This window comes from Dreissena polymorpha, chromosome 6, assembly GCF_020536995.1.
Source record: "Dreissena polymorpha isolate Duluth1 chromosome 6, UMN_Dpol_1.0, whole genome shotgun sequence".
NCBI classification, from domain to species: Eukaryota; Metazoa; Mollusca; class Bivalvia; order Myida; family Dreissenidae; genus Dreissena; species Dreissena polymorpha.
The window spans coordinates 61,570,743-61,592,884 of NC_068360.1; the positions used below are offsets into that span (position 1 = coordinate 61,570,743).

The 22,142-nt window shown below is 36.8% G+C and overlaps 3 long non-coding RNA genes across 3 annotated transcripts; 2 read left to right on the forward strand and 1 right to left on the reverse strand.

The window, feature by feature from the left end:
* Positions 1–249: 249 nt before the first annotated feature.
* LOC127833907 (uncharacterized) lies at positions 250–3,264 on the forward strand. The gene is made up of 4 exons (XR_008027668.1): positions 250–422; positions 584–652; positions 1,342–1,437; positions 2,087–3,264. It is a non-coding gene; the product is annotated as an uncharacterized LOC127833907 (long non-coding RNA).
* A 1,005-nt stretch (positions 3,265–4,269) lies between these two features.
* On the reverse strand, positions 4,270–5,363 carry LOC127833913 (uncharacterized). The gene is made up of 3 exons (XR_008027675.1): positions 5,277–5,363; positions 4,677–4,780; positions 4,270–4,339 (listed from the first exon to the last, which is right to left on the reverse strand). It is a non-coding gene; the product is annotated as an uncharacterized LOC127833913 (long non-coding RNA).
* A 7,434-nt stretch (positions 5,364–12,797) lies between these two features.
* Positions 12,798–21,590, forward strand: LOC127833908 (uncharacterized). Its single transcript, XR_008027669.1, has 3 exons — positions 12,798–12,908; positions 20,809–20,857; positions 21,270–21,590. It is a non-coding gene; the product is annotated as an uncharacterized LOC127833908 (long non-coding RNA).
* Positions 21,591–22,142: the final 552 nt, after the last annotated feature.

A 22,142-nucleotide genomic window follows, 5' to 3' on the forward strand; every position in this document is an offset into this window, starting at 1 on the left:
CTAAAAATAAATGTAGCTGAAAAATCAGCTGACAAGTCACGTGGTACATGGTACCGTCATTTATTTTTGGCATAGAAATTAAATTATTCCTAAAAAAGAGATTTAGCTTGTTGAGCAAATAATTAATTTTCATTGAATATTTTTGATCAACCGATAAAATATACTTCATATTTAAATCAATATTTTTATTGGAAAATCACTTTTCACAAATACGAATATGCGGTCGAAAACTGAAAGCGATCAGAATTCAAGATGGTTCAGACATAAACAAGTGCAAGCGCTAAGAAAAGACTAAAAAACAAGAGATGCAAGGTACATGTGTAATAAAAGGGAAAGGATACTAGACATTGGTATTCAGTGTGATCGATGGAGAAGACTGGGATTGAAACGGACGAGAAAATGATGGAAATATTGATCGATGCGTAAGTCTTCTTCATTTTCAGTTTGTGTGCCATAGCAACTTTTCTATAAATTCCCGTAATTATTTTGCTACATAATGAACACGATTTGACTTAAACACACACACAAACCCTTTAAGTATAAAAGATTTGTTTTAGAAATGTAATATGCTTTTAAATTTCAGAACTACTTCTGAACTAGAGAGCTTCAACAATCATCTTTTGATGTATGCTCCAAAGCGAAATGCTTTCAGGTAAATAAAAAGTTCTATGTTTAAAGTGTGTCTTTTTTATTTCATGAACACATGCTCATTGAACAAAGGAATTTATGCTCTTTCTTTTTGAGAATTTACATTTTAATAATGTAAAAATGATGTACCCTTTGTGACAAGTCTCGTAATAAACTGCCTGAATGACTAAAATATGAATATTTTTAGCTCGGCTGTTTTCGGAGAAAACCTGAGGTATTGTCATTGCCAGCTCGTCGTTGTCGTGTCGTCCGCCTACGTAGTGCTAAAACTTTGACATTTTGCTCTACAATCAAAGTGCTTCCACCTACAACTTTGAAACTTCATATGTAGATGCACCTTGATGAGTTCTACATGCCACACCCATTTTTGGGTCACTAGGTTAATGTCACTGTGGCCTCTAAAAAAAAAATATCTGACAAGCTTTCGAAGCTCAGCATGGCACCCATTATGCGGTGCTCTTGTTTCATCATGTGATAGTAAAATTATTTGTGAACAGGATTTTTGTATTTGTTCACAGGATGTTTAAACAACTAGTAGTTAATCAAGAAAGGAATTCTGATTATGAATATTTCAAGTCATTGGTGTTGAATTAGTTCATAGCTAGTGTAACATCATCAAAGTCCTAAAGGCAGATTTTCACATGAGTTGCGTTATATTTTCTGAGTTTCATTTCTAAAATTATTTTTTTTCAGCTATGCTGTTTATAGATGCAGGTGTCAGTTAGCAGCAATAGATTATTCATAACACTTGAATCGTCCTGTTTTGTTGGACAAAGAAGGAAATTAGAGGTATTTATATTATTGTTTTTGCCCTGTATGTTGGTTTGTTTGTTTGTTTGTGTGTTTTTTTGCGTCAAACTTTAACATTTTGCCATAAATTTTGCAATATTGAAGATAGTAACTTCATATTTGGCATGCATGTGTATCTCATAGAGCTGCACATTTTGAGTGGTGAAAGGTCAAGGTCAAGATCATCCTTCAAGGTCAAAGGTAAAAAAAAAACAAATTTAAGAGAAGTAATAAGCTTTCAAGAGCTCATATGAACCTATCAAATGATAAAAAAAAAAATCAAAGTGGCGCACTAGGGGAGATAGTTTTTGTCAGAAACACATTTCCTGTTTTTATTAAATTTTGAATTGTAAGGATCAATTTACAGATTTATGTTTACTTATTGAAAGTTTTTATTATTAACAATTCAACTGAATTTACAAACATGATGTATTTAAGCTCAAATTTGACACATTCATGTGATATGAATAATAAGTATACATTTTGCAAACAATGCTCCTGGAATAAAATAACTACTGTAGTATGCACTGAATCAGTAAATTTATATTATGGCATATATATTGTCTATAGATCTTAATTCTCGGTTTTGATTTAGCAATTGTCATTTCATTTTTCCAAACATCATGTCAGTTATTAAACAATCTTTCAGGGGAAAGAGTGCACTCAAAAGCTGCTGGTAATTGGAGCACAAGACCTATGAAAAAACCCAAGGAGTATTCATACATAACAGGTTTGATCACTGAAGTTACAAATTAATTCACCATAGGCAAGAGAAGAATAAGTGGCAAATGTGAACAGCTGTCTGAAGACCCAGAAAGAATTAGGTCAACTATAGCCCCTGTCACCCCTCCACCTACATCGATACTTAGTGATCAGCATGTCTCTAGATTGAGAAAAGCGAAAAAAATGAATAGTTGCCCAAGACGTGTTTGATATTCATTTGAAGTTGAAGCAGAAGTTATCTTTGTTAGATAACTATTAAGTTTAACATCTTTAGTGTTAATATAATTTTAGAAGTGTTTTGAAAATGTACAATCTTACATTATGTTGTAAATAATGAATGCTCTTGGTTGTACAATGCAATGACATTTTTCAGGAAGTTTTAATATTGAATTTAGCATAAAATATTTTTTTATGTCCCCCACTATAGTAGTGAGAGACATATTGTTTTTGCCCTGTCTGTTGGTTGGTCTGTTGGTTGGTTTGCGCCAATTTTAACATTTTGCAATAACTTTTGCTATATTGAAGATAGCAACTTCATATTTGGCATGCATGTGTATCTCATGAAGCTGCACATTTTTAGTGGTGAAAGGTCAAGGTCATCCTTCAAGGTCAGAGGTCAAATATATGTGGCCCAAATCGCTTATTTTATGAATACTTTTGCAATATTGAAGATAGCAACTTGATATTTGGCATGCGTGTGTATCTCATGGAGCTGCACATTTTGAGTGGTGAAAGATCAAGGTCATCCTTCAAGGTCAAATATATGGGTCAAAATTGCTCATGTAATGTCACTTCTGCAATATTGAAGCTAGCAATTTTATATTTGAAATGCATGTGTATCTCAAGGAGCTGCACATTTTGAGTGTTGAAGGGTCAAGGTCATGGTCATCCTTCAAGGTCAAACGTCATAATAGGGGGACATTGTGTTTAACAAACACATCTTGTTTATTTTTAATATATTTTGTGCAATTTTTATCAATACATTTTTTACACATATAAAGAACACAATTTTTCTTACAAAAAGTTTCGTTTTTTATTTGATTATTGATATGTGTTTTTCATTGTCTTCTTTATAGCCTGTATTTAATAAACCATTGTAGTCAATGTCTATTAGCCTCTTATAATTGACCTCGAGAGTAGTTTTTCTTCTTAAATTATCGATACTATGAATGTGATAGTGTATCCAGATATGCCTCAGTGTTCTATTTACACATTAACATTTAATACTTTTTAATGGCCATACTCATTTGAAAGGCAAATCACCTAAATAATTAAATGCCAGCATCATACACTCAAACCAACTCCTGTCACATTTCTATATGCATGTATTGAGTTCGATCCATTTTCTGACACCAGATGAATATAATACAAAATTTGTAAAAAAAAATCAAACTTCCATGCATGGGCCAACAAGTTCTTATCACACTGAATAAAATACCTCAATTGTAGATCTATATCAATTTAATAGATATGAAAGACTCGGCCGAGCTAAAATGTAGACGGTCTGCACAGGTTACTACATAAAGAAAGCACACAAGAAACAAAACATGGTTGAACAATAATAAGATACTATTTTTCAAATTTTCAACAGCAACTTGTTGCTTTTTTATTGATTTTGAAATGTTTAATCATGCATTAGCATATGTCATAGTTTGAAATGTATTTTAAGAAACCTAATCTAACAAAATATCAAGAATAAAAGATTTAACATGACATGTTTGAAAAAAATACATGATTAAATTCAATAAGCATGTCCAAACATATACAAAGATGTAAGGTATGCATTTCAGGTATGTTGTTGTTTCAAGTTTATCTTACGAGTAACTTCATATCATATGGACTGCATAGAATGTGTTTTCATATAATACTGTAAATGAATGAACGGACAAACGAAGGAGCGAAAAAAAAAGAAAGATGCATTTTAAACAGCACTGACACTTATGATTATGCATGAACTGACTTTTTAGGATATAAAACAGCCATACCACTCTATTGATTATTCAACAAGAAACATTTTCAGTACTATGCATATATGTTTCTCTAAAACACAGAGAGGAAACAGTAAAATTATGATTTTATAAATAATTGTAATTCAAATAATTTAAGTTACCTCTCTCTCACTGAGTGGTTCTCCTTCAGACTCATCAGAACTTGAAGGAACAAAAGCCAGTACAGGTTCCTAAATAAACATCAAGGAGTTACATATTGCAATGCAACAAATATAAATAGCCAAGTAATAAGATATAAATAAATAACACCTCATCAGAAAAAGATGTAGAAGTTTGTTACAAGTTTGTATATCCAAGAAAACCTTATAAAGATATGAAGTATAATTAGTGCAAATATTCTGCTGTGATCATTTATAAAAGTGTTATGTTGAAATAAACAAAAATTTAATCTAAGCACCCACTTAGTTCCAGGTGAATCACTTAAAAGATGAGGTTAAATGTTAGAATGAGAAGTATAAAATATAACTCACTAACTGCACTTAATCATCAAATAAAAGCAAGTCTTACATCGTCAGACGTGCTATGGTGTTCCAGTGTCCCCTTAGTTGTTGTTGCTAATGTATCAACTTTCTGGCAGGACGTTTTCCTTTACCCTGCTGTAGACTTGAATCCTGAGTGTAACAAATAAAACATCATGCATTTGATAAAAACCAAGTAATGCAGAAAATCTAATAAATAAGAGCAAAAAGAGTAACCCTAAAATGACAAAAACATGATGTCAATGTCATGACCTAATCACATGAGTTATAGTGCATTTCTCGATTTACTACATGTTATTTGCAACCACAGCCTACATCCACAGATTTCGGACCTAAATATTGTGAAGAAAAGCAAAAAGTCCTACTATACTAAGCCAAGGTTGCTGTTCAACTCTCAGGCCTTTACAATAATAGTTCTAACTTGTAAATCATAATGGGTTATAGTCAAACCTGCATTTATCAACACAGAGCGGACAAGGGTGATATTATTATTTCTTCTTAGTTCGGCTGGTCACAAATAGATATACATAATTCACTATACCCCTCCGGTTGACCAGGTGGGAGAATTTATCAAATAACTGGCATATAATTAAAATGTGTACACACAACAGCATTAAAATGAACTTACTGAATCTGTGTCCTGAAAATACAACAACATTTTCTTAGATGGCTGTCTCACGCGTTTACTTCTTCTCATCTCTCCCTCTGTTTTGGCCTAAATAAAAAAACATAAACACAAATACACCGACTTATTTGTGCTTAAGGATCTGGGTACAAATTTACTGTGGAAGAATCCACTGGCTTCTATTTAATAGCAAAATTTAAAAGTAAATGAAAAACGTACATTGCAAAATAAACTACACAAAATTCGAAAGTCAAAACGAGAAAATCATAAAATCAAAATACGTTAAATTGATTCTCATGTTCATGCATTGGAGTCGTCTACTATCGTCTAATTTGTAAACCAGCGACATTTAGCATCGAATTGCAAGGTAAAGACCAATAATTCGCTACCATTCAACGGCAGATAAACTCATCTTGTTGAATCAAATAAAATCAGATCGGAATCTTAATAAATTATATTTTATTAAATCAATAAAACCATATTTTCTTACTGGTTCGCTCATTGTAGATTTCGAGGCCTCCGCCATTTTGTTTGTTTGTGTCTGAATCACGTGACACGAAGCGCGAAATACAAATAGAAAGGGATTTCCCAAGGTATACGCAAACGTCCTAATACAATTTGGCTGTTGCTCTTTAGTTTTGTAGTTTTTAGCAAAAGGTTGAGTTGGATATGGTTCAAATTAACGAATGTTATTAATTAATCTCAAAATAATAGCCTTCTAAATTCAGTAAACTAATCCATTGGACAGTCCCTTTAATGAGGTTTTAAAATAAACAGAAATACCTCCGGCTTGTCGGCCTTTTTTAACTCCATAAGATTTATAACCATAATTATGTGTGCTTTCAAAGTTTTGGATGTTTAAATTGTGCACTCTTTTTTATTGATCCAGGTTTCACTTAACAATATGATATCATATTGATTAATGCATTCTAAAAAGTCAATATCCTTTAATTTTCGCATCAATTCATTTATATTCCACGAAAATATTTTAAATGTCCATTGCCCTAATTGTTTAGTTCATGATAGCCGCTGTTTTGTCCTTTCACTAGAAGTTTTGATCATGCCCATCTGGTTGTTCTGCCTGCAATTCGTTCCCGGTCAACTATGTGTTGTTTATTTCGTCGCTTTTCCAGGGAAGCCTTCGTCTGCTGTATCCCAACGCCTCGGTGTAGTGCCCTTAAATCTGGATTCTTTTCGATTGAGGCTTTGCGAACAAGTTCCCGGTCGGAAATAATGATGAATAAACTTCGCCCTTATTGGTCTTGTTTTCCCCGGTGTTTCCTTGCCTATTCGATAGACCCTATCGAGTTCGATGTTTTTTTCGATATGTAATACATCTTGAATTAGTGTCTTGATTAGCTCTTCACAATTTTCTTGATTAGGCGATTCTTTAATGCCATGGAAAAGCAGATTCTCTCGTAGGCTATGGAATTCCAGATTGTCGTTGGCATCTTCAATTTGAGTTAGTTTTGTCAGGAAGCTTTTAAAGCTTTTTTCGATCTTGTTTGAGTTTTCGTTAAACAATTTAATTTTATCTTCTGATTTTTCAAGTTTATGTTTTGTTTCTTCGAATTGCTCATTGATGAATTTGCATCTGGTTTCCATGCCTTTAACTTGTAATTCCAACTGTTCCACTTTTTGTGTAACTGTGTTTACTGAGTCTTCAATCTTATCAATTTTCGATACTTATTGTTTTATGTTTTTGATATCCTCTATCAAGCCCGCGGCTCAAGGTGATGGGTTCATGTTATTTTGATACGATTAGTTGACGCCTCCACATTGATTACATGGTGGAGAAGAGACCCCGAACTGATTAAAATATGGTGTTCCAGCGTCCAAAAGGCGTCTGATGCACAATTATTGAAAGCGAAAGCCGTTGGTGTTGTGGTCAAGTTTAATGGTTGCGATTCATTGCTAACATTGTTCAGGTGCGTGAAGCTGGCACTGAGATCGACAATCGTCATTCGACATTCGCATATCGAGCTTAAGCGAATGTCGAGCCAGATCTGACATAGACATTCGGCAAAAGTCCAGAATATCGAGCTGGGACGAATGTCGAGCCAGCTCTGAAATGGACATCCGGCAAAAGTCCCAAATATCGAGCTGGGGCGAATGTCGAGCCAGCTCTGACATCGACATTCGGCAAAATTCCCGAATATTGAGCCAGCTCTGGCATCGACATTCGGCAAAAGTCAAGAATATCCAGCTGGGGCAAATGTCGAGCGAGCACCGACATCGACATTCGGCACTATTCCCGAATATCGAGCTGGGCGAATGTCGAGACAGCTCTGACATCGACATTCGGTAAAAGTCCCGAATATCGAGCTGGGGCGAATGTCGAGCAAGCTCTGACATCGACATTCGGCAAAAAGTCCCGAATATCGAGCTGGTGCAAATGTTGAGCCAGCTCTGACATCGACATTATGCAATAATCCCAAATATCGGACTGCGACGAATGTCGAGCAAGCTCTGACATCGACATTCGGCAAAAGTCAAGAAAATCTAGCTTTGGCGAATGTCGATGTCAGCTCTGACATCGACATTCGGCACTAGTCCCGAATATCGAGCTGGAGTGAATGTCGAGTCAGCTCTGACTTTTACATACGGCACCAGTCTCGAATATCGAGCTGTGGCAAATAACGAGCCAGCTCTTACACCGATATTTGGCAAAAGTTACGAATATCGAGCTGGAACGAATGTCGAGCAAGCTCTGACATTGACATTCGGCAAAAGTCCCGAATATCGAGCTGGGGCGAATGTCGAGCCAGCTCTGACATCGACATTCGGCACTAGTCCCGACTAACGAGCTGGGGCACATGTCGAGTCAGCTCTTACATCGACTTTCGGTAAAAGTCCCCAATATACAGCTTGAGAGAATGTCGAGCCAGCTCTGACATCGACATTCGGCAAAAGTCCCGAATATCGAGCTGGGGCGAATGTCGAGCCAGCTCTGACATCGATATTCGTGATTAGTTCAGAATATCGAGCTCGAGCGAATGTCGAGCCAGCTCTGACATAGACATTCTTCAAAGCTTGATATTCAGGACGTATTCGACATTTGCGCCAGCTCGATATTCGGAACAAGTGCCGAATGTCGATGTCAGAGCTGACTCGACATTCGCCCCAGCTCGATATTCTGGACTAGTACCGAATGTCGATGTCAGAGTTGGCTAAATATTCGTCCCACCTCGATATTCGGGACTAGTGCCAAATATCGATGTCAGAGCTGGCTCGACATGCGTCCCAACTCGATATTCGGGACTTTTGCCGAATGTCAATGTCAGAGCTGGCTCGACTTTCGCCCCAGCTCGATATTCGGGACTTTTGCCGATTGTCGATATCAGAGCCTGCTCAACATTCGCCCTAGCTCGATATTCGGGACTAGTGCCGAATGTCGATGTCAGAGCTGGATTGACACTCACCCCAACTCGATATTCGGGACTTTTGTCGAATATCGATGTAAGAGCTGGCTCGACATGCGTCCCAGCTCGATATTCGGGACTTTCGCCGAATGTCAATGTCAGAGCTGGCTTGACATTCGCTCCAGCTCGATATTAGGGACTTTTGCCGAATGTCGATGTCAGAGCTGACTCGACATTCGTCCCAGCTCGATATTCGGGATGTTTTCCGAATGTCGATGTCAAAGCTGTAACGACATTCGCCCCAGCTAGATATTCCAGATATGTCAGAGCTGGCTCTAGATTATCCCAAGCTCGTTAATCGGGACTAGTGCCGAAAGTCGATGTCAGTGCTGGCTCGACATTAGCCCCAGCTCGATATTCGAGACAAGTGCCGAATGTCTATGGCAGAGCTGGCTCAACATTAGCCCCGGCACGTTATTCGGCACAAGTGCCGAATGTCTATGTCAGAGTTAGCTCGACATAAGCCCCAGCTCGATATTCGGGACAAGTGCCGAATGTCGACGTCAGAGCTGGCTTGACATTTTCTCCAGCTCGATATTCGGGACTTGTGCCGAATGTCGATATCAGAATTTGTTCGACTTTCGCCCCATCTCGATATTTGGGACTTGTGTCGAATGTTGATGTCAGAGCTGGCTCGACACTTGCCCCAGCTCGATATTCGAGACTAGTGCCGTATTTTGATGTCAGAGCTGGCTAGACACATAAGCGCCAGCTCAATAATGAGCAAATGTCCCGAATGTTGATCTCAGAGCTGGATCGACATTCGCTCCAGCTCTATGTTCGGGACAAGTGCAGAATGTCGATGTCAGATCTAGCTCAACATTCAACCCGGCTCGATATTCGGGACTTTGCCGAATGTCGATGTCAGATCTGGCTCGACATTTGTCTTGACATATTCGAATATCGAATGTCGATTGTCGATGTCAGTGCCTACTTCACGCACCTACATTGTTAGCTACATGTACTTTGAGCAGTGTTAACATCTAATCTGGTTCTGCCGGCTTTTTTATGCGAGAGCCCCGTGCTAATTTTGGCGGGCTCAATTGCAGATATTGTTTTACTTTTTCTGCTTGATTTAGTACTTTTGTTAATGTTTATTCCTTTTTTTTTTCTTTGTTGACATCTAGATTATTTTACTGGCAACATTTTAGTCCAATTTTTTTCTGATATTCGCGTTAAATCTATATTATTTCACAACATTTCTGGAGAGTAAAAATCCATGTGTGTACACCTGTGTGACGTCGCTTCCACTACAGCGTATAATAGAATGCACGCTTTAAGTCCCGAGTGCATGTAGCAGTTATTGAGAATCTTCTGTTCCTGAGTAGCGGAGTGTATCACAAAATTACTACCAAATAAAGCGTCTAGAGTCTAGACAGTTAATTAGCTGCAAGTGTTGGGACATAGATATTGCTCTCACATAATCAAACTTCATTAGGTAAAGGACCGCAAAATCTTAGACATACAAACATATTCCAGTTTGGGGTGTATTGGGTTTATACAATATATGAAAAATTTACCGTCAAATTACACTAAATATCATCATTATCAACAACATCATCATTGTGTTAAGCTTCCAAAATAATAATTATCCTCATAATCAATTCGTTTTTTAAAAAATCTTGTTTATCTTTCCCTTTGTAAATTGTTTCTTATTATTATGTGTAATCTTCGTCATAATCATGATCGTAATCATCACCATCTTCAGCATCATCGTTTTCGATTAATGCTGGATACAATTGTGGTCATAAATTTCGAGTGTTTAGATTGCAAATTGACACTTCTTATCAGTATTTGGTAAGACAATAAAATCGGAAATAGTGTAAAAGTAACTTAATATGGTTTTGGGAATAGTATGTCTCAACATATTAGTAACTGGTAAAACCGAGTTGTTTCACCGTAATATATATTTACACGTAGTACGGTAGCAGTAGTTACTGATTTTTATTGTTCGAATTGTGCATTTAATGCAACTTTCATTTACGAATGTTCAATTATTAGTCATTAAGCATAAATAGCAATACTGTGACTTTTGTTATAAGTCTAAGGTGTTGTTAATTTTGGAATGCGTAATTCTTCTCAGGCTTTAAGCAATCAAGCTATTTGTGTTAGGTTGACGAAAAATATTAACGATCTTTCGAACTCCTCGTATGTTTTTCTAAATTTCATATACATCGCTGATTGAAAAGGTTAATATATTTAACAAATGGGCCATGAGGTCTTTATTTAAAAAAAACAACCCTAATCGATTTAAGAGATTTCTAATACTTACGATATTAGAACCCTAAGGGGATGCGTGTAAGGTACAAAACGCTTTACCTTGTGGAATTTATGCATACTATGGTACATTTTATAAAATTCGTTTTGAAATCGCATTTGATATGTGATTAGTGATGAAGTAAGTTTTAGGTGTAGCTTGCCCTTAAAGCGTTTTCAAACCACAATGTATTGCAATGACCGTTCCAAAGCAGTGATCCCAGTTTTAATTATTTTATGTTTATAGCTGGTGATCGGTTACACAATTAAGGTATAATAACAAGAAATTATCTGCTGATTTAGTTTCTGTTGTTGAATTATTTGTTATATAAGCTATACAAAAGAGTAAACTTATATTATTTATTTATTAGAACCATTCGAATTGAATTATGCAATGCTTTCAGAAGACTGATTATATATTACTCTGTTAATTTTGGTAGCAAATGATCATGTTACCACTGTCAGACTTTTGTAAGCAAAATTATTTAAACGCATATACGATAAATCTCCGCAATCGCCGTACGGTTTTAACAAATGCAAGTACAAACGCTAACAATTGCTATTAAAATAATTTAATCAATGAAAAGAGATAATAAAGAACTCGCGGTTAAAAGTTACACAGTAGTAAGCAACCGTTGAACAAACTGATAATAAATCGGAAAATACAACCTAGAACTAAATTCAATTCTGGCAATATGCACATGAGAACAGTATTAATCTCTCGATACAAATATTTGAGGCGACAAATTGACACAGTATAATTTTTTAAGTCTGCTAAATTTAATGTGACTTACCTAATAGCGGTAATGGTCATACCAGCGCTTATGAAAAAGCAGACATCCACAGATATGTAATAGAATAACAGTTACAGGCTCTAGGATTAGCAGAATGATGACAAGACCATAAAGTATCATACCGGTGAGTGTGATGTAGGCCTTCCGAACACATCCGGGCCATAGTCTAAAATGCACATGACTGTGGCAGATCGTAGTTTTTAACGAAATCCGTGTCTATCTCCAATCGTATTCAACCCAAGACGGTTAAGTTCGGTGTCGCTAAGTTTTGATACTGTTTCGTCATCAATTATTTCATTGCAGAAATTTGCAATTAGAAAAGAAAGCCCTCTCTTTTAGCGCTCTTTGTGAGTCGATCCGCAATTTTAAACTGAGATCCGAATGAACCGAACATAACGTATTGACAACAGAGCATGATGGCAACTTAACCGAACATGATGTAAACTTAACCCAACATAATGTCAACTGAACCCAACATAATGTCAACTGAACCCAACATAATGTCAACTTAACCGAACATAATGCAAGCTTAACCGAACATTATAATTAATGCCTACTTAACCCAACATAATGTCAACTTAACCGAACATAAGCCGATTTAAACCAACATAATGACAACTTAACTGAGCATATAACAACTTAACCCAACATAATGTAACCGTTACCCAACATAATGCCAACTTAACCCAACAAAATGTGAACTTAACCCAACACATTGCGAACTTAACCCAGCACAATGTCAACTTAACCCAACATATTTTCAACTTTACCCAACATAATGCTGCATTGACCCAACATAATGTCAAATTAACCGAACATAATGTCCCCTTAACCTAATATAATCTCAATTGAAACCAACATGATGTGAACTTAACCCAACATAAAGTCGCCTTAACCCAACACAATGTCAAACGAACCCAACATGTAATGTCAAATGAACCCATCATGTCAACTTAACCCAACATATCAGTCTCTTTTTACAAAAGGCAGTTTTGGCGTTCCATAATTCATGCTATTATCTGATTGCAAAAATGTGCGGTGAGGGGAAAGAACGACAACTCACTACTGAAATATTTCACCTAGCATTGTTTACCTGTCCTTCATATTTTCTTGTTAAAATGTGAATTTGGGTACTTTAGGAGTGGATTAAATAATACAATCTGGTGAGTAATTATTACTATAAATATAAATATCGTTTCAACACGATAAAGAACAATACTTATTAAAGCAGCGCCTGAATTAACATTTTTTTAAACATTTTGAAATCGAAACTAAACAGATTTTCCGCAAATTTTGTAGCACAATGTAGGTTGATATGTTCCATTTATTATTGATTGAAAAGCATAAACATATCTAACTTGAAACCGACTTTAGGTTTGAATAAATTGTTTACATATGACACCAAATATTTATATATATATATATATCAATATTTGTATGGGGGGACTTAGGCTCTTAAAATAGATTATGTGTAAGTAATGACGCATTTTTGTTTTATGTGAATACGTTCACCGCGTAATTGGTTAACTTCTATGAAAATAAATATCATAAAAGAGTTTATTTTTATCGTTTACACTGCATTTAATTACCGGTTAAGAAATGTTTATAGTGGTCTTTATTTGACAGCTTTAATGTTGTTAATGTTATAAGCAAAGCTTTCAGCAAGGACAAACTGAATTGGTAAACCTACGGAATACCGTTGGGGCCATCGTGGTTACACATTAAAATCCAAAGTCGACAATGCGATAGTGCGATAATACGATGACGACAGTGCGACAATACGATGGCGACAGTGCGATAGTACGATGGCGACAATGCAATAAAACGATGACGACAGTACGAAAACGCGATAGTACGATAGCGACAATGCGACAACGCGATAGTACGATGGCGACAATGCGATAGTCATATCAAACTGTCGTATCATCGCATTGTCGCCATCGTACTATCGCATTATCGCCATCCTACTATCGCGTTGTCGTACTGTCGTCCACGTATTATCGCAATGTCGCCATAGTACTATCACACTGTCGCCATCGTATTGTCGCACTGTCGTCATCGTATTATCGCACTATCGCATTGTCGCCATCGTACTATCGCACTGAAGCCATCGTATTGTCGCACTGTTGTCATCGTATTATCGCACTATCGCATTGTCGCCATCGTACTATCGCACTGACGCCATCGTATTGTCCCGCTGTCTTCATAGTACTATCGCACTGTCACCATCGTACTATTGCGTTGGCGTACTATCGTCATCGTATTATCGCATTGTCGCCATCGTATTATCGCACTATCGCATTGTCGCCCTCTGGATTTTAATGTGTAACTACGATGGCCCTAACGGTATTCCGTATAAACCAGACGATGCATTATTAGACGTAATACTGATCGTCGCACTACATCTAATCAGTTAGTGGTTAAACATGTTAACAATCCCTAGGTTTTAAGGGATTTTTCAAAATAAGAATTTTTGTAACGGATTGAAAAAGTAAATGAATAATGTTAATGCGAGCGGCATAACACTAATGACGAAGACTCATACTGAAAATACTTTTTCGATTACGAATAGCAATTGATAAAATGTTAAAGCGTAACAAACGCGGAACGATTGAATAATAAATAGAGTTAAGTTGTTATCGTTATATTTTGTGACAATTTGTTGATTGCTGTTATAACGTTTAACCTACGCTGAATTCCATAGTTGCAACGACGACTCGGTGGTTTGGTCGCTAGAATTTTACTCCAAGGGCCAGTGTTTCGAACACTGGCGGTGATAACATTTATCTTTTTTAATACTCATCATGTTTTGTACCGGAGATCTTACGTTGCGATGTTTTCATTTATCAATTGAAAACAAGTATCGGCAGTTTTAAATCTTAATGTAGCGCAAAAAGCTGTTTTGTAGCCATGATTTAATGATTATCTACAATACCTTCACTAAGTTGGTAGATGGATTGCAACGAATTATAAACGAACAAACGTAAAGTGATATAATATGTTGCATTCGTTTATACATTCCACTAACACAAAGTACAAACACACACATATAAGTTATCATATTTGTTTTCCAACCATCTACTGTCTAGGCTTATCCTCAAGAATAAGCGGGCAAATGATGTTAGTATACACAGAACGTACATAATCAGTTCGTAAATGGTAATGTCTGGCGATAAAAAGGAACACGTCATACTATTTAAAGAATAGTAACACAATAAATAATTATATCTACATGTTAGAAAATTTACGTACATGCAAAGCGTTTGTATATTTGGAACTACTGTTAAATCCATTATCTATGTTGTATAATACAGTAAAGTATATAGTTTGTTCCAAACACTAACGCATAACTAGCATTATTATTCATCTATAAAAGTACTTGCATTTGTGATTTGACCTGCTTAGACGTCAGTACCAAACGAAATTTAAGCGAATTAATTGTCAGATGAAATCTCGATAACGATGTTTGAGATTAACAGCTTGAATATATAATGTGTATCATTAACAACTTTTGAACAAACGGCCGGTATACTTCTTTAAACAGATTTTCGCACCTTCATTTAATAATGGATTTTGGATAACAGCTAGGAATGGGGTTTATTCCGCCTGTCTGAAAACTGGAAGGGGGTTTGTTCCGCTATGGAAGGGTGTTTCTTCCGTGTATGCAAAATGAGAAAGTGTGTTAGTTCCGCTATGCCGTTTTAAGGGAAGGGAGTTTCTTCCGAAGGGGGCTTATTCCGGTATTCATATTTATTTGATAGACCCACCATACATTCTATTGCAATACGTCATTTTCATTTTTGCAAATTTTGTAAATAGCGTTTATAACCGAGAAATTTGATATAGATATTCGTGTACTATTTAAGCAATCTACGCACACACTTGGAAAAAAAACGGGTACCAAAAAAGGACATCCGCAGACATCGACGATAGACATTGTGTTGTTGAGTCAAGTTATTCACGTAGTAATAAACATACATAACAATTTTTAACCGATAGACAATAGGTTAACAGTACAGATTTTAAAATATCAAACAGCCATTGCGCATGAATGCAATATACCGAGTAGGCAAATATACCTTATATTTCATATGAAAAGTTAAGACTGCGTTAGAACGATTCGAAATCGAGATATTTGAGTGCCTCTTGCTTGAGACCTTTGTATACGTGGGGAAACGGGAGACACCCTGAACATCTCCTTAACCTGTCCCGGATACGGACTCGACACAATGACCCATTTGCCGAGCACCTTTACACAAACGGACACAGCGTCGCGGACTTCCGGGTCATGGGGCTAGAAAAAAATAAATGGATCCGACGAGTACCGGTAGACCATTGAACAACTTTGGAAGCGCAAACTGTGGACGTTCAAACAATATGGACTGAACACAAAAGACTAATAAAATTGGCGCGCAATGCAACGTTCAACAATATAACGTCACTTCCGCTAAACATGAAATGCTTCACAAATAAATACCGCTTAAGAAGACCTAAACTGGTCCCCCGTTGAATATAACCGTTGACTCCGTTGACTATAATATACAACAGGTAAAGGCTAATGTATCGTCTATTTTAATTTGATAACGCAAAGACCAATCGGAGCGTGGTTTATAATAATATTATTATTTCGGGGAAAGACCACGCGCGAACATAAACATTGTGACGTCACGTCATTGTGCTTAAATGTTCACATGCTCACAAATCAAGAATTTCCACTTTTAAGTATACGCGATGATATTATGTATCATTAAGTATTAAAGTTTCATATGTCTCATGAATCTTTTTTTTCTAGAACGAGCTTTAATTATTACCTGTCAGCTGTCAATAAGTTCGGGAAAATAAACCGGAAATGGTACACGGATTACTTCCCCTGAACCTTGAATAATTTCGCAATATGTTTCTAAAAATAACCGGTCAAATTTTTGACCGGTAAAATTAGCTTGTACCGATCCCTATATAGAGAGTATGCGATAGATAAGTGGAGGTAACCAATCTAAAGAAGACCGTGAGGTCGAAAGCTACGGCAAATGTAATCAAAGCGTTTTATTATATAAATACATGGATATATATATAACTGTTTCACTTAGGGACGTCACGAAATGCCCAATTTTCTAAGGAATTTCGCGAAATGACTGAAAATAGTGACACAATTTTACACAGTTTTACTAGAGGCCTTTAAGAAGATTCAGGAAATGTGTGAAATTTCCTTTTTTGATTTTAATTTTTACATAATTATATTGCTTTTTGTTTAAGAGTGTAGTTAGTAGTCAAAATGATGCCGTTGTAAACACATATTGATTTGTTTGTTTTTGTTTTGTTTTTGACGTTTTTATATGATCTAATATAGGGTTAATACACGTTATCGAGGGCATGATCATCTGCGGGCGCTCGAAAAATCTGTCTGCGCACTCGGGAAGGACAGAATTTTGAGAGCATCCGCAGATGATCATGTCCGAGAAAATGTGTATTTTCGCTATTTTTGCATAAACAAATCACACATACTAAACATAATTAAAATATCATTGAAAACAATATGTTTTGTTCATTCGACATCGACAAAATAATTCGTTCACGGTTGTGTTTTACATATGCCTCACTCTGTCATCCTCAGAAATGCCGAGGCTTTACTTTTGGATAGGCAGTATTCAATTTAAAATGTGTATAAACATAGGATGAATGCAAAGTTGAAATGCAGCCGCGCAAAGTAATTGCCTGTGCAATCGAGCAGTCTGGTCAGGAGCTATGCTGTTCGCTATAAAGTCAGGCAAGGTTTCGTGGTTTCCTTGGCGAACAGGGTAGCTCCTTACCAGACTGCGCGGATGCTCATGCTCGTCTGGTGCTAATCTGGCCGCATAATGGCATAAGACCCATTTTTGCATGAAGCGGGTCATATTGTTTAGAGTGTATATGTGACTTGATAACAATACAAATTGATATTCTGGGCTATTAAAATCTGTTAAGTGTGAAAACGGAAGACATTTTATTTAAACAATTTACAAAGTTATTATAATTTGTAGGTTTGCTTGCGTTCACTTACAAAACTACATTTTCGTTACAAGTATATGAAAGTAATCCTTTAGGCTCATAATATGAGTTCATATGTCAATGAAAATTGCCTAAAATTATCAACCAAGAAAAATAAAAGTATCATCACCTTTATTGACAACACTCTTAACGAATTTATGACCTCCGTAAATATTTACCGAATTTACCATTAGTCAATTGTCAGGGAACACTTCATCCATCCATGTACAGGGGTTCGTATATCTCAAAATGTCTTTTTCAATGTTAACATTAATTAAGTGGTATCTTTGGATTTTAAATATTCTATTTGAATTGCAAAACAAAACCAAATGTTAATTGTTGTTTAGTTTCAATCGCGCAGATAAAAAAAAACCAAGTAGGAAATGAGTGTTCAAATACAAATACATTGCTGACAAGTAAAAAATCGCGTTCTCCGCATGAAAATGTGGGCGTTGTTAATTGAATTAAAAAGCATTGTGGTACAGGGGGAAAAAGATCTTATGTTTGTATACATGTTTGGTAACGTTAATTTAAGAAATAATAAGTTGAAAAATTTAGTGAAGAATTCGCGTACCCAATGTGAATCGTTATTTTAAGACGTTATTCAATAAACTAAATGGTGTATGACAGTATGTGATACACTTGTCTCCGGTCTACTTATAATTGAGCAATTTCTAATAGACGTGGACCCCTTTCAATTATAGGCCAAGATATTATACCGACTGGGGCATGTTTTTATTTCAATAAACAAGCTGTCATAATGGGGAAGACCACGGGCGTTTTGGCAGATGGGACAGAAAATGCGCAAAGTGTGCACACATCTGGATTATAAAACCTTAGCTAAATGAAAAAATTCATTACTTAATATGATTTGAAACCAACAACATGGATCAAATAAACGTTGAGAATTCAGAGAAGCTCTATTGAAGAGGTATTTTACACCTGAGAAACATCTTATCCCGAAAGACGTTTACTAAGTCATCGCGAACTGCTACTACTACCAACAAGTCACCGACAACTACTTCCACCAACCAGCCACCGCCAACTGCTACTACTACCAACCAGTCACCGCCAACTGCTACTACTACCAAACAGTCACCGCCAACTGCTACTACTACCAACCAGTCACCGCCAACTGCTGCTACTACCAACCAGTCACCGCCAACTGCTACTACTACCAACCAGTCACACCAACTACTTCACCCAACCAGTCACTGCCAACTACTACTACTACCAACCAGTCACCGCCAACTGCTACTACTACCAACCAGTCACCGCCAACTGCTACTTCTACCAACCAGTCACAGCCAACTGCTACTACTACCCACCAGCCACCGCCAACTGCTTCTACTACCAATCAGTCACCGCCAACTGCTACTACTACCAACCAGTCACCACCAACTGCTACTACTACCAACCAGCCACCGCCAACTGCTACTACTACCAACCAGTTACCGCCAACTGCTACTACTACCAACCAGTCACCGCCAACTGCTTCACCCAACCAGCCACTGCCAACTGCTACTACTACCAACCAGTCACCGCCAACTACTTTACCCAACTAGTCACTGTCAACTGCTACTACTACCAACCAGTCACCACCAACTACTTCCACTAACCAGCCACCGCCAACTGCTACTACTACCAACCAGTCACCGCCAACTGCTTCTACTACCAACCAGTCACCGCCAACTGCTACTACTACCAACCAGTTACTTCCAACTGCTACTATTACCAACCAGTCACCGCCAACTGCTACTACTACCAACCAGTCACCGCCAACTGCTACTACTACCAACCAGCCACCGCCAACTGCTACTACTACCAACCAGTTACCGCCAACTGCTACTACTACCAACCAGTCCCCGCCAACTGCCACTACTACTAACCAGCCACCGCCAACTGCTTCTACTACCAACCAGTCGACGCCAACTGCTACTACTATCAACCAGGCATCGCCAACTACTTCACCCAACCAGTCACTGCCAACTACTACTACTACCAACCAGTCACTGCCAACTGCTACTAATACCAACCAGTCACCGCCAACTTCTTCACCCAACCAGCCACTGCCAACTACTACTACTACAAACCAGTCACTGCCAACTGCTACTACTACCAACCAGTCACTGCCAACTACTACTACTACCAACCAGCCACCGCCAACGGCTACTACTACCAACCAGCCACTGTCAACTGCTACTACTACCAACCAGTCACCGCCAACTACTTCACCCAACCAGCCACTGCCAATAACTACTACTACCAACCAGCCACCAACAACTACTACCATCAACCAGCCACCGCCGACTGCTATTACTACCGACCAGCCACTGCCAACTACTACCACCAACCAGCCAACGCCAGCTACCGCTACCAACCAACAACTGCCAACTATCACTGCTACTACCAACCAGCCACTGCCAACTACTTCGCTATTAGATGAACGACACCAGGCCATCTCAGCAGAACGCAAAAGAGCACAAGAGTCACAATTATCTCAAGCCGAAAGAATGGTCAAACGATTTTAAATCTATTTACCTATTGTTTACAAAACATTTTCTTCGTTACCATAGTTTGACCAAGATATTTGTGACAGTTGTTGTTAACCTTGTGCAAAGATATCAAAATTGTAAAAGTTGATTTATTGTTTCTTCCCAAGTCAAGACATATAGAAACCAAAACGGTCACAGTCGTTACGCGTATTGGTATGATCAGCAGAAGCTATAATGCAGTTCAGGGGAAATCCACGACAAGTATCCATTCCATTAGGTTTGAAACTCAATTACGACACATCAATAAGAAAAAAGTTAGTATTTTGAAAATTATGCAAACAGGCATTTAATGAAACGAAAATATATACAGTGACATACTTTTGCATAAGGACACAAATATTTGAGAGTTATTACACTGAAAGCTAACACAAATCCGTATATATAATTTATTGTTTGTTATAAATATTGTTGTATTGTATGTTTTATCTCCAATATACATCATCAATAATGTTGCATAATTATTGTCATGTTTCTCTTATTTCAGAAAATGCGGTTTCTATTTTACTATGGAATTAGTTGCTTCATTTTGCAAGGTATGGTTATGTCTGCATTGACTAATTATAATGTCAATATATATATCGCATGATATATTTGTTTTACATTTTGAATGACTGCAATAAACTATTAGCGGTCAATGACAAACGTTGATTGTTAAAATTGCATACTGACAAATGCGTAATGATTACAATGGTTTCTTAAGCAGATATTTATTGATATTGTTGTAATATTTTTTTTTGTTGAAAATCTGAACCAGACATGATAAACATGGTCTTAAGCATGCATGTCAACAGTTAAAGTAATTTTGATTTTTTAACGATAAAGAAAATAAAACCGCCTCAAATAATCTGTTTTTGTTAAGTCCTTTCTAACCAAACTGCACCAAAACTAAACGTTTGTTTTATTTAAGTTAAAGTTAACATGAAACTGTTTTATATTATACTTCAGTCCCTAGGGGAGGTCAAGGCGTGATTATGAATGGAAATGAAACTTTCGTCGAATGTTCATCAAACGCTGACATCACATTCAAATTTAAGAACCCTGTCGAGAATACATCTTTTGTCATCGCAGAATGTGATGCAATGATTACAACATGTCGTATGCTTGTACGCGATATTGAAAACATATATAATATTTCTTACACTGGTCGTGGGGGAATTCTTCATATCAATCATAGAGCTAAATACACTTATGGAACATACGAATGTTTTGAAACGTACTGCCCCAGCAATTATGTAGCTGTGGACATTAATCCTCGTTATATTGATGGTGGAGATGCAAATATTACTAGATGTGAGAGAAACGAGGAAAGAGGTATGTTTTTGCTGTCATTCTGAAAATTACTTTTTTGTTATATTATTTCAGGTATACCTAGGATGTCATAGATATAATCTTTACAATTGAACACTTTTAAACGTACACTACCGTGCATATGTTTATGTATATAGTAAATCATTTGATTATAAATGCTCAATCTTAGTTTAGAATGAAGATATTGCACAATAATATGTCCATATTTTAGAAACGGATTGCACCCCAATTGTTGGTCTAGGCTATGTTTCGCTCGTCTTATGCGTCATCTCTTACATTCTGCTCATCTCGCACATCTCCAGCATTCTGCTCATCAGAAGGATTAAAGGTATGACAAACATCCTTTTATAATATAGACAATGCATTTAACTAATCATATATACACTGTCAGTCCGATTAATTAAGTAAAATTGTTTAAGTTACTAGAAACTAGTAAGTATGGAATGGACTACATGTACATGCAACGAATGCTATAAAACCGATCGTATAACATTATATGCTACATAGTTG